The sequence below is a fragment of the Tamandua tetradactyla genome, chromosome 8 (assembly GCF_023851605.1).
Source record: "Tamandua tetradactyla isolate mTamTet1 chromosome 8, mTamTet1.pri, whole genome shotgun sequence".
In the NCBI taxonomy this organism is placed as follows: domain Eukaryota; kingdom Metazoa; phylum Chordata; class Mammalia; order Pilosa; family Myrmecophagidae; genus Tamandua; species Tamandua tetradactyla.
The window spans coordinates 69,781,225-69,792,745 of record NC_135334.1 but is presented as its reverse complement, the minus strand read 5'-3'; the positions used below and the strand labels follow the sequence as shown (position 1 = coordinate 69,792,745).

The window sequence follows — 11,521 nt, the reverse complement described above, 5'->3', positions numbered from 1 at the left end:
GTGAAGTCTGTGTATCTGTGTATGTGTCCACAGAGTATGCAGATGAGGACAAGTGCCCTGACTTGAAGAATTCTGGATTTCTGGGTTTGGGACATGCAACCCTGCGGTCTCTGCTCCCCTCTCTACCATCCAGGACCACCTCTTTGGCAATGGGCAGTGAGGGGGCAAGGAATGGCTGGGCAGGCTAGAGCTTGGGAACCCCCCTATATCCATCTGGGTCCCAGCAAGCCCCAGACGATATGTTCAGACTAGGAAAATCTGAAAAAGGTTTAACAAAGGAGCAATTTTCTGGGGTGTGTACAGGGTGTAGGAAACAGCAAAAGGGTGGTACTGGAACCCAGCGCTGTGCCCACTGGTGCCACCCTGGGGCCTGAAGACTAGTGGAGGCCGCAATGGCCTGAACCCAGCAGAGTCCTGTGGAGGAGGCCATAGTGGGTAAGGGGGTGCAGGCAATGCTGAGCGATACCCTGTAGGAGATAAACAGTCCCACCTCACACCTCCCTCTGCTCCATCTCCTGCCAAGGCTCCCCAGTGCCTGAGCCCCACCAGAACTTAGAGGGTGTGACGGTCTGTGGCTGCCTTCTACACAGGTAGGTCTCCCAGGGAAGCCCGGTGGAGGCAGTGGAGAGGTCAAAGAAGACAGAAGGTGCCCACCTCAAAGCCCAAGCTTCTCGGCCTGCCGTTCACTGCTCTCACAGCTGAGCCCCATCCTCTCCTCCCTCATTCCCATCCTACTCAAACATTTGCAGGCCCTCATGCCTGCCACGGTCTCTCTCACCTTGGGGCCTTGGCCCGCACTTCCCTTTGCCCGGAGCGCTGTCTCCCCAACCTGCCTCACCCTTTGCGTAAGTCCTACTGGTCCTTCATCACAAGTTTCATCTGCTCAGGAAAGCCTGCCCAGTCTCCCTCACTGAGAAAGGAGTCTCCTCGAGGTCGCCACATTTTCTCTTCCTCTGACAAGATACTTGGCACCTTGAGTGGTCACCAGCTGAGCAAATAAAATGCACGGATGTCCCTGCCTCCGGGGCACTGCTGCCAGCCGCTCCGCCCCGAGTCCTCTCTCAACTGGTCTCCTGTGCCACATGATAATGTGGGAATCCCCACCCAGGCTGTCACGCGCGGCCCTTTGTTATTTGCCCTTGACTGACAAGGTCTGCAAGCCACACCCTTGAGTCTGTACAGAGCTCTGTCTGACTGGATGTACTCCGAGGCCCTCTCCATCTTCCTGGGATCTTAATGCAGGGCCTCACAGGGAGACCCTGGCTTCATTTCACTACTACGTTTCCCGGAAGTGCCCTGGATTTGTTTGGAAGACATTTCTTCATTTTAGCATTGTCTGCATCTGAAGAGGCTGGGAAGCCTCAAAACCAGTAAGTCCTGGAACCTTTTTGCTTCCTTTTACTATAACCCACTTTATTGAAAGCAGCAAGAATAACCCGGATGGCACCTTCAGTCCTGGGCTTGGAGTTCTCCTTATCCAGATCAGCCTGGACATTTCCTACCTTCCACATTGCTGCAGGTGACAGTGCTGCCAAACAGTCTGCCTCTAGTGACAAGCACCTCCTTTCCTCTAGTTTCCAGTAACATTTACTTCACCTTCCTATGCAACCTCACAGAAGGCCATAGGGCTTCTGCCGACAGTTTCTTTGAAACCGTCTAAAACTCCCCTCGAAGCCCACTGCCTGGTTCCAAAGCCACTCCCTCATTTTAGGTTATTGTCATGGCAGTGACCCTATTTCCAGGGACCAAAATGCGGATCATCTCTTGCTGTATAACAACCGGCTCCAAACCCGAGCAGCTGGAAACAAGAAGCATTATCTCAGAGTTTCTGAGGGTCTGGAATCTGGGCGTGGCTTACTGAGTGGTTTCAGGCTGTGGGATTCTTATGAACCTGCAGCCAAGCTGGTGGTGGGGGCTGCGGTCTCGGAATCCAGGGGCTGCAGGACCCCCTGCCCAGCCTGCCCCCGCGGCCGGTGGGGGAAGGCCCCGCCCTCACCACGCAGCCCTTCCGCAGGGTGACTTACGCGCGGCCGCCTCTGGAGCACGCTCTCTGTAAGGGGGGGAGGCCGCACTGCCTTTAAACTTAGACTCTCCGAGGCCCGGACAAGCCTCCGAGGGAGGCTGAGGAGGCGTGGACAGGGGGATGGAAAGGAGCAGGAGGAGGCGGGAGGCGGTGGTCGCCGGGGATCCGCTCGGCATCGGCCTCTCCGCTCCCTCTCCAGCCTTTCCTTGGTGTCCTTCTCTTCCGCCCTGGCGGGCGCCTCGGCTTTGTGCGGGGAGATGGTGTAACCACCTCGCCGCCCGACGCTCGTCCCCAGTCTCGGAGCTGCGTCCCCGCCCCTGGAGGAGATGTCCCCTCTCGGCTCGGTGCCTGTCGCGTCTCCCGGCTGCTGGGGAAGCCTCGGCGCCACGGGCACCTTGAGTGAACCGAGTATCTGTCAGGCAGCAGCTGCTGTGATGGGTTATAATGACGCCATTTAGAAGGGGTGCCAGCTGGTGGCTCACCTGGCTTCAGCAGAGTTCACCATACAGGCAACAACACACTCAGAGGGGTGGACAGGAAGATTCGGCACTATCAGGCTGTGCTAAATTGTCCCATTCCTAAAGGGTTGAAGTACAATCAAGCTACACAGACCTTCCACCAATGGCGAGATGCTAGACTGCTGCGCGATCTCAACTTTGGCAACAAAGAGGATGCCAATGTCTTGACAGGTGCCATGACGCATGCCCTAGAAGTGTTAAATTCCCAAGAAACAGGGCCAACATTGCCTGGGCAAAAATCACAACTACCTAAGTACAAAATGGCCCATCACAATTGGAAATCCAAAGAAGGCAACTTCAAGAGCAATGACAAAAGGAGCTGGAGTGGGAAAGACTGGCCAGAGAAATAATGGAAAGGGAGAGGTTGGAGAGAGAGAGGTTAGAAAGGGAATGGCACAAACGCCAGGAGCAGGAGAGGCAGGAAAGGCAGGAGCGGGAGAGACCTGAACTAGAAAGGCAAAAAAGAAAGCAACAGGAACAGCTAGAGAGGGAGTAGCTAGAATGGGAGAGAGAGCAAAGAGTATCAACGCTGCTGCCCTGGCTCTGCCGAGGCTCCTCTAAACTCTGTGCCCCGAGATGCCTTTGCTTCTGAGCCAGGCTTGCAGGCAGCCTCTCAGCCGGCTGGTATTGTCTTGGGACCACCTGCCCCTCTTCCGCCTCCACCACTCCTACCAGGTCCTCCCTAGCCTTCGGCAGCCATTCCTTCTCCCCCAGGACCCCCTCCATCCCCTCCTCCTAATCAAGTACGCCCTCCTCCACCACCACCTCCTGCCCTCCCTGCATCTGGATTTTTTGTGAGATCTGTGTCAGAAGACAATTGCCCTTTAACTGGACTTGCAGCTGCAATTGCTGGAGCAAAACTTAAAGTGTCACGGATAGAGGATGCTTCTTTCCCAAGCAGAGGGAATACCACTAGTGTGAATTCTGTCTCATCCAAGACAGATACCGGATGTGGAAACAGACACCTTAGCTTAGGGATAGTGGTTTAATGGAAGAAATGAGTGCCCTGCTGGCCAGGAGGAGGAGAATTGCTGAAAAGGGATCAACTATAGAACCAGAACAAAAAGAGGAAAGAAAGAAGAGGCAGATCCTGTACTTCTCAGGCCTCTTCTTAAGTCCACCTGAACCAACAAGAAAACCTTGGAAAAGAACAAATACAATGAATGGCAGCAAGTTACCTGTTACCTCCAGAGGGGATTCTCCAAGATAAAATGAGATTGTTTTTGACCACAGGTCCTATGATTCATCACACAGACCAAAATCTGAACCCTCATCCCAATGGATGAGGTGCCAATGGAGTCCAGATAGAAGAACTGGATTGTGACAGACTGAAGCAGGACATTGAAAGAAAAAAATTAACGAAAGAGCTCACCGATGCAATCAAGCAGGAACTGAACAAGTCAAGTACTGCATAAGGAAAAAAAACTGAGGAGAGATAGGACGTTAATCTGGGAGGAAAAAATACCCACAAACAGCAACTGTTAACATCATCAAACCCCTACATTTTGTGAGCTGTAAGAAGAAAATGGAGACAATTGGAAGGAGGGCAAACCAACATATGTTGAAAGCCTTCAGACATCTCACTCTGATGATAAGCTATCTTCCTACCAGTTTGCTGCTTTTTTCTGACCTTTCCAACAGAGTAGAAGAGAGTTGTCTAAGAGTTCCTGTAACAGTTATGCAGAAAATATCATATTTGTCATGCAAGATGATCATGCATCAAAATATTTTCATGTTAAGACAAAACTGTACATTTTCCACTATCCATTGCTTAAGTAAAGAGGAGAAAGGCTTAATCCTTTTTTTCCGGAGAGTGCTGATGAAGAATTTAGCAAATTATGCTATTGTATTATGTTTCTCTTAGGTTTGTCTTTCTATCATATTTGTTATTCCATGTATAAACGATATCAGCCCTATGGAGGCAAAGATCAGAAAATATGGAACAAATGGAATTGTATGTGTTTTCAAAGAGTGATATTTATAAGAAAGTGTCCTAACAATAATTTGTCCAGCTTGAGGAATTTTAGATGATAGGAAGTCTCTCGAATTAGCCTTCATGAAGTTTTGTAGATTAAAACATAAAATCTATCCAGAATTTAAAGATTTAGGTGCCTTCCTAAATTGTTACAATGCTTTACCAGATCTGTACTCTTACGTAACACAAACCAGTGGTCAAACATAAGACAATCTATTGTAGATTTACTGTAGGTTTTCAACCTTTTTTAGATTTATGCATGTAAACATTTTTATAATGTAATTACAACCACCACAAAATGAGCTTTTTAAATTGAAGACAGTAATGCATGTCACAGTAATACGTACTGGGCTTATCAAGGCCCAGTCCCAGGGAAAACATTTCGTAGAGTGCATGGGAGTGGGATGAAGGGAAGGAATCGTTTTTTATTTAAAGTTACTTTCCACACTATCTTTTTTTTTCTTAGTTACCTGCATGTATAATGATGAGGAATATTTTGTGACTTTAATTGATAAATATGTTAACAGAACCAAGTACTTAATCTTCTGCATCATGTCTTCAGCTTTTTGTATTTTAACTTCAGTAATTTCAATGACCTGAAACATGATTCTGAGTTTCATGTGAAATATATTTTATTCTGGAACTCAAGAGCTTGATCACTGAATCTGGGAGTTATTACCTAGATGCCCCTGCAGTGGGCAGGTTTTCAGGTACATATTCCTGGCTATGATGATGCTTTTTTTGTTTTTTAGGTGTATGGTCCGGGAATCAAACCCGGGCCTCCCACATGCAAGGTGAGCATTCTACCACTGAACCACCCATGCACCCTATGATGCTGCTTTTGAATTGTTATGTTAAAATACAAGAAATGACAACAATGGCAGCAATTAAGGTCACAGAAATCATTAGGTAATGGGAAATCAATGAGAAGTTCTGCATACTTTTCTTTTAATAAATAGAGACTTGGGCAGTAGTAAGAAGGTACTCTACTTACCATGATGGGTGTGTTCTCACCTAATCCACTCCCTTTTCTTTTTCTTTTTCTTTTGGCACAAATGACAGAAATTTATTGTCTCAAGGGTGTGGAGGCTAGAAGCTCAAAATCAAGGTCTCAAAGGCCATGCTTTCTCCTGGAGTCTGTGGTTCAGTGCTGGCTTATTGCAATTCTTATGGTTCCTTAGCTTGTATCTCTACTTCTCTCACATGGCTTTTACTTCTCCTGCTCAGTTGTCCATATTTCTGTCTAGATATGGAATCCTTTAGAAGCAGAGTGAAGGTCAGGCTGATTTTCTGAAAACAATCAATAAAACTGAGAAACTCTGGACTGACAAAACAAAAGAGAGAAGACACAAATTACTGATATCAGCAATAAAACAGGGGACATTACTACAGACGCTGCAGACAACAATATAAAGATAAAGGAATACTGTAAACAAGTCCCAACACATACACTTGAAAACTGAGATGAAATGGAACAATTCCTTGACAAGTGCAAACTATCCCAACTGACCCAATATGAAATAAATCATTTGAACATCCCTATAGCTATTAAAGAAATTGAATTTACAATTAAAAATCTCCCCAAAGAAATTATCAGGCCTAGATGGTTTAAACAGTTTAGGAAGAATTATACCAATTCTAGGCATTATTTTTCTAAGAACAGATTAGAAAGAAATACTTACCAACTCATTCTAGGAAGCCAATATTACCCTGATAAGGAAATCAGACAAAGACAGTACAAAGAAAGAAATTAAAACAGATCAAAATTCCCCATGAATATAAATACAAAAATTCTTAACAAAATATTAGCAAGTAGAATTCAGCAATATATTAAAGATTATGTCACCATGGCCTAGCAGGGTTTATTCCAGGCACCCAAGCCTTGTTCAATTTTCAAAAATCAATCAACTCAAAATAAGGAGCCAAAAAGATGATATCTACTCAGAACAATGAAAAAAAAAATCAATCAGTATAATCTACCACCTTAACCAATTAAGGAAGGAAAATCACTTGAAAACATCAAATAATGTGGGAAAAACATTTTTAAAAAATTCAATACCCACTCATGCTAAAAACTTTTCAGAAAATTAGGAATACAGGAGAACTTTGTCAACTTGATAAAAAACATCTACCAAAAAAACCCTACAGCTAACTTCATACTTAATGGTAAAAGACAATGCTTTCCCCTAAGAATGGGAACAAGGCTAGGATGTCTGCTCTCACCACTGCTATTCAACATAATGCTAGAAGTTTTAGCCAATTCATTAAGGCAAGGCAAGGAAAGAAAAGGCACATAGCACAGAAAGAAAGCAATGAAACTGCCCTTATCTGCAGATAATATGAATATCTATATAGAAATTGTCAAGGAAAAAAAGTCACCTTCTTGCACTAATACGTAAATTAGAGAAAATTGCAGGATATAAGATAAAAATACAAAATTCATCGGATTTCAGTATGCTCACAATGAATATGTGGTACCAAAATTAAGAATGTCCCACTTACAATCACAAAAAAAAAACCATTACTTAGTTGTAAATCTTCCAAAATAGGAACAGAACTTGTATACTGAAAATACAAAACACTGGTGAAAGCAATCAAAGAAGATCAAATGAAGGTACAGGCATGGCTTATTCATGGATTAGAAGACTCAACCTGGTGAAAATGACAATTCTCCCCAAATAGATATAAAGGTTTAATGCAATTCCTATCAAGAATGCTGTAGATACAAACTAGATTATTTAAAAATTTATATGGAAAGGCAAAATAACTAGAATAGCTAAATCAATTCTGAAAAAGGCAAAGTGGGAGGAATTTTTCTACCTGACTTCAAAATGTATTATATATTTACAGTAATCAAGAATGACACTCCCTTTTCTTCTCTTTGAAACTGATAAGATTAAAATAGGGGAGAAATCCTACATGTTGCAAGGAAGGCATTTGGGAAAACACGGCAAATAAAAAATTCTCTATGCTTCCCATCTTGATTTATGCTTGAGTTGTTATGTGTCATGTTTGCTTTGAAATCTTTGGTTATCAGAAGCTTTATGAAATTTGGAAGAAATAATTCATTTTCATCTGCTTTCTAGATTTCTTAAACATCTCAGTTCATAAGACAAAAGATTGTTGATAGCATTGATTTCTAAATGTGGCAGATTTGCAGCTATTACCACTTCAAATAGGTTGGAATGAGGGCACTTTTTTTCCTTGTTAAAATAGTTCCTGTTTCTGTAGAAACTTTTTAAGTTTAAACTGTGATGGATGAGCTATCATAATTCAAGTATACAGTTCTTTCTTTTTCAATTATTCATTGTCATGCAATACAGTAAAGGCATTAAAGATGCAGCAAGCTAATAAAGTTCTATTTTCTAAAAGAAATAGGAGGCATTTTCAGCTTTATTTATGTACTTTTAGTTATGCAAACACTGTGATGATATGTACATTTATGTCCCCTATAAATCTCATCAGAAATCTCTTTTAATTTTGTTCATTAAGTTAAATAGTCTATAATAGGATAGATGAAGTACTGGGTACGGTGGTCCAAAATAAAATGAAAGACTAAAAAAAAATCCTAGATCTCAGTAAAAATTGGTTTATGTACTAAATGTTTTGTGCCATGGTCTAATATTAACACGATGTCTGTTTTACACAAAAAAAAGAACCAGTGTTGAATCATGCTATATTTTCCACCAGATTGCTAAATGTGTCCTTTCTAAGAAATTTGTTTTAATTACTGTATATATTCACAGTCACACATGACAGGTGTGTCATTGTTAGAGATTTCAGTAATTAAAATAGGAAACAGAAGCTTAATTTTTTTTTCCTTATTATCAAAACAATGTCCCTTGGAACCTTGTTATTATGATGGTTTTGTGCTTAAGAATTTGGATGTCTTAAGTTGAATACAGTTTAGGGGATTCTTTCAATTACAGGAAGGTACTGCTTTCTCAACACTGTGATCTGATCTGTGACAAATCTGTACTATCCACTATTGTACATGGCTAACAAGTCAATTGCAAACAAACTGAATGTACAAATCTTAGTGCTGGTGCTGAAATCTCTTCAAAATAGTCATCATGATTTAAAAGTTTGTTTAAAAATTTGCAAGCATCAAGTGTCAAAACTGAAGATGAAACATTAATGAATGTTGAATTCTCAGATGTAGTTCCCTTTAGTTTTTTTTCTCAATTCTTTGCTATTTTAACCAAACTATTTCATTTAAATTTTCTACATGCTAACTTCATTTGTGTGATTCAAATAAAATTGCAATATATATATATATGTTGTTCTAGTTTGCTCACTGCCGGAATGCAATATACCAGAAATGGAATGGCTTAAAAAAAAGGAAATTTAATGAGTTGCTAGTTTACAGTTCTAAGGCCAAGAAAATGTCCCAATTAAAACAAGTCTATAAAAATGTCCAATCAAATGCATCCTTCCAGGGAAAGATTCCTTGGTTCAGGAAGGCCGATGAAGTTCAGGGTTTCTCTCTCAAATGAGAAGGCACATGGCGAACACAGTCAGGATTCTCTCTCAGCTGGAAGGACACATGGCAACATGGCGTCATCTGCTAACTTTCTCTCCTGGCTTCCGCTTTCATGACACTCCCTGGGAGGCATTTTCCTTCTTCATCTCCAAAGGTCGTTGGCTGGTGGACTCTTAGCTTCGTGGTACTACAGCATTCTCTGCTCTTTCTGAATCTCCTTCTCCAAAATGTTTCCTCTTTTATAGGACTCCAGTAAACCAGTCAAGACCCACCCAAATGGGTGGAGACATGTCATCACCTAATCTAGTTTAACAACCACTCTTGACTAAATCACATCATCCAGGGAGAAGATCCAATCACAGTTTCAAACATATAGTATTGAACAGGGATTATTCTACTTTTATGAAATGGGATTTTGATTAAAACGGGTTTTCTAGGGGGTATACATCCTTTCAAACCAGTACATATATATATATATATATACACACACACACACATAGTCTCTGAATCACATACCAACACTTCTGCTTTATTCTATTGCTTAGAGGCAACTCACTAAATCTTGCCTTCCAGGAGGGGATTACACAAGGGCATGGATACCTGGAGGTGAGCATCACTGGAGGCCTACCATGGAGACAGAGGACTAACACCCAGACTAGACTGGGCTACTCTGACACTGTGTCCTCTTGCACAAGGTAGCTTGCCTAAAGGATAGAGGCTGAATGGCCATGAAGATGGCACTAAAATGGGTGGGTGGGGGCAGCAGCCGCTGAGTGAAGGAGTGGAGGTAGGCTTGGTGAGCACGATCCCTGGCCTGGCTGGGATGGAGAACAAGGTGACTTGAGGGTGCCAGGATGGGATATGGAGAAATGTGAGTAGCGGGATACTTGAGGGGCCGGAGGGAAGAGGACTGTCCCTCTTTTGCAGCAACTCTGGAAGGTCTATGTCGAAGACATTGGCAGCACAAGATAGGATAGAGCCCTAATCTCAGGGGAAGGTTACCCAGAGAGCCACCAAGACAGGAACACCCATAGTGGACTTCATGTGAGCAAAAATGCCCTTTTATTGAGTCGATCCACTATGTTTGAGGAGTATCTGTTATAGAAGTTGGCCTACCAAACTAATACAATGTGCTAGGAGCTGAACATATAAGGGTTAGTTATTAAGCTAGCACCTACCTGATACTCTGGTCAACACTGGGTGGGGAAGATGGTCTCCTCTTAGCTCCAACCTGCACACAGATACAGATGACCAGAGGACAGCAGAATATGTACAGCATGGATAGAGAGGATCAGAGGCCCTCAAGTGATGGGAAGCTGGAATCTGCTCTGAAAATCAGACGGTCCTTTGACATGGGTGAAGTTCTCAGACATTACCCACAGGGAACAAAGGGCCTGCTGGGCCCCACCCCATCTGACAATACTTTATGGCTGACTGGGCCAGGGTGGCAGGGTGGGACAGGGGTCAGACAGCACAGCACTGCCAGCAGCCACGTGGTATGGGGCAAGGCTCAACTTGAAGGCAAAGAGGGCAAAGAGGCAGGGAGGGCATCCAGATAAAAGCTGCTGAGTGAACAAAGGCGGAGAAGAGGAAAAGTGCAGGGCATGTGCTGTGATGGTTACTCGTGTGATTCAGGGTACGAGGGTGAGGTTTAGGGAAAAGGATATTGGAGACTTAGGGCTTTATTCAGCCAACATCTATTGAACACTTGCTATGTGCCAGGTGTTGGAGAGAGTGGTGAACAAGGTAGAGGGTCCCTGACTTTGTCTGGTAGAACTTTAAAGTCCAGCCAAGGACCTTGGAATTATCCCCAAGGTATGGAGGAGCTGGGGAAGTTCTCTGAGATGGAGTGAGTCAGGTGCCAGAGGGGAGAAGAGGCCCTAAACTGAACTGGGCATTTGCCTTAATAACCCTATGGAAAGGCAGAGTCAGTACCCTAAGCCATTTACTGAGTTTACCTACTATGTGCTAGGTTTTTGGTGGGATGCTTTACATACATCATCTCAATGACACCACGGTGACCCCTTTTATAACAGATGAGGGTCACATGTCAGACAGTTCAAAGAACTTTCTAGAATTCTGGCCCTAACATGAAGGCTACCTTCTTAGACAGCTATTACATGCCTGTTCCCACCCTGCCCAGTTCTGGTCTCAGACAAGCAGCAACACAGGACAATGGAAATGGCAGGAGACTGAGAACCAGCCAGACATATAGCTCCCGCCCCAACCTCGTCCTTTCTTAGCTGTGTGGCACTGTGCAAATCACAACTCCTCACTTTGTCTTCGTATCTTCACCTGTAAATTGTTCACCACATATGGGTATTCGATAAATACTAGTTGTTCCCCTTTTCCCTTTTATAAAGGCCAGGAATTGACCTGTGAAGACTTGTGCCCATCCCAAACTAGGGTTAAGCATGTCTTCCTTTCACCCTCAGCCAGAAAATTGGCTTGAATGTTCCTCTTTTCAACCAGTTGAACCGGTGCCAGTGTACATCCAGATTCATCTTTCATGAGATAATTAA

At 43.5% G+C, this 11,521-nt stretch overlaps 1 non-coding gene and 1 pseudogene across 1 annotated transcript; one reads left to right on the top strand and one right to left on the bottom strand.

Annotated features, from left to right (window-relative positions):
• The first annotated feature begins 2,349 nt into the window (after positions 1-2,349).
• LOC143645124 (protein enabled homolog pseudogene) lies at positions 2,350-4,344 on the top strand (annotated as a pseudogene).
• Positions 4,345-5,269: 925 nt separating this feature from the next.
• Positions 5,270-5,340, bottom strand: TRNAA-UGC (transfer RNA alanine (anticodon UGC)). Its single transcript has one exon. It is a non-coding gene; the product is annotated as a tRNA-Ala (tRNA).
• Between the last annotated feature and the right edge of the window lie 6,181 nt (positions 5,341-11,521).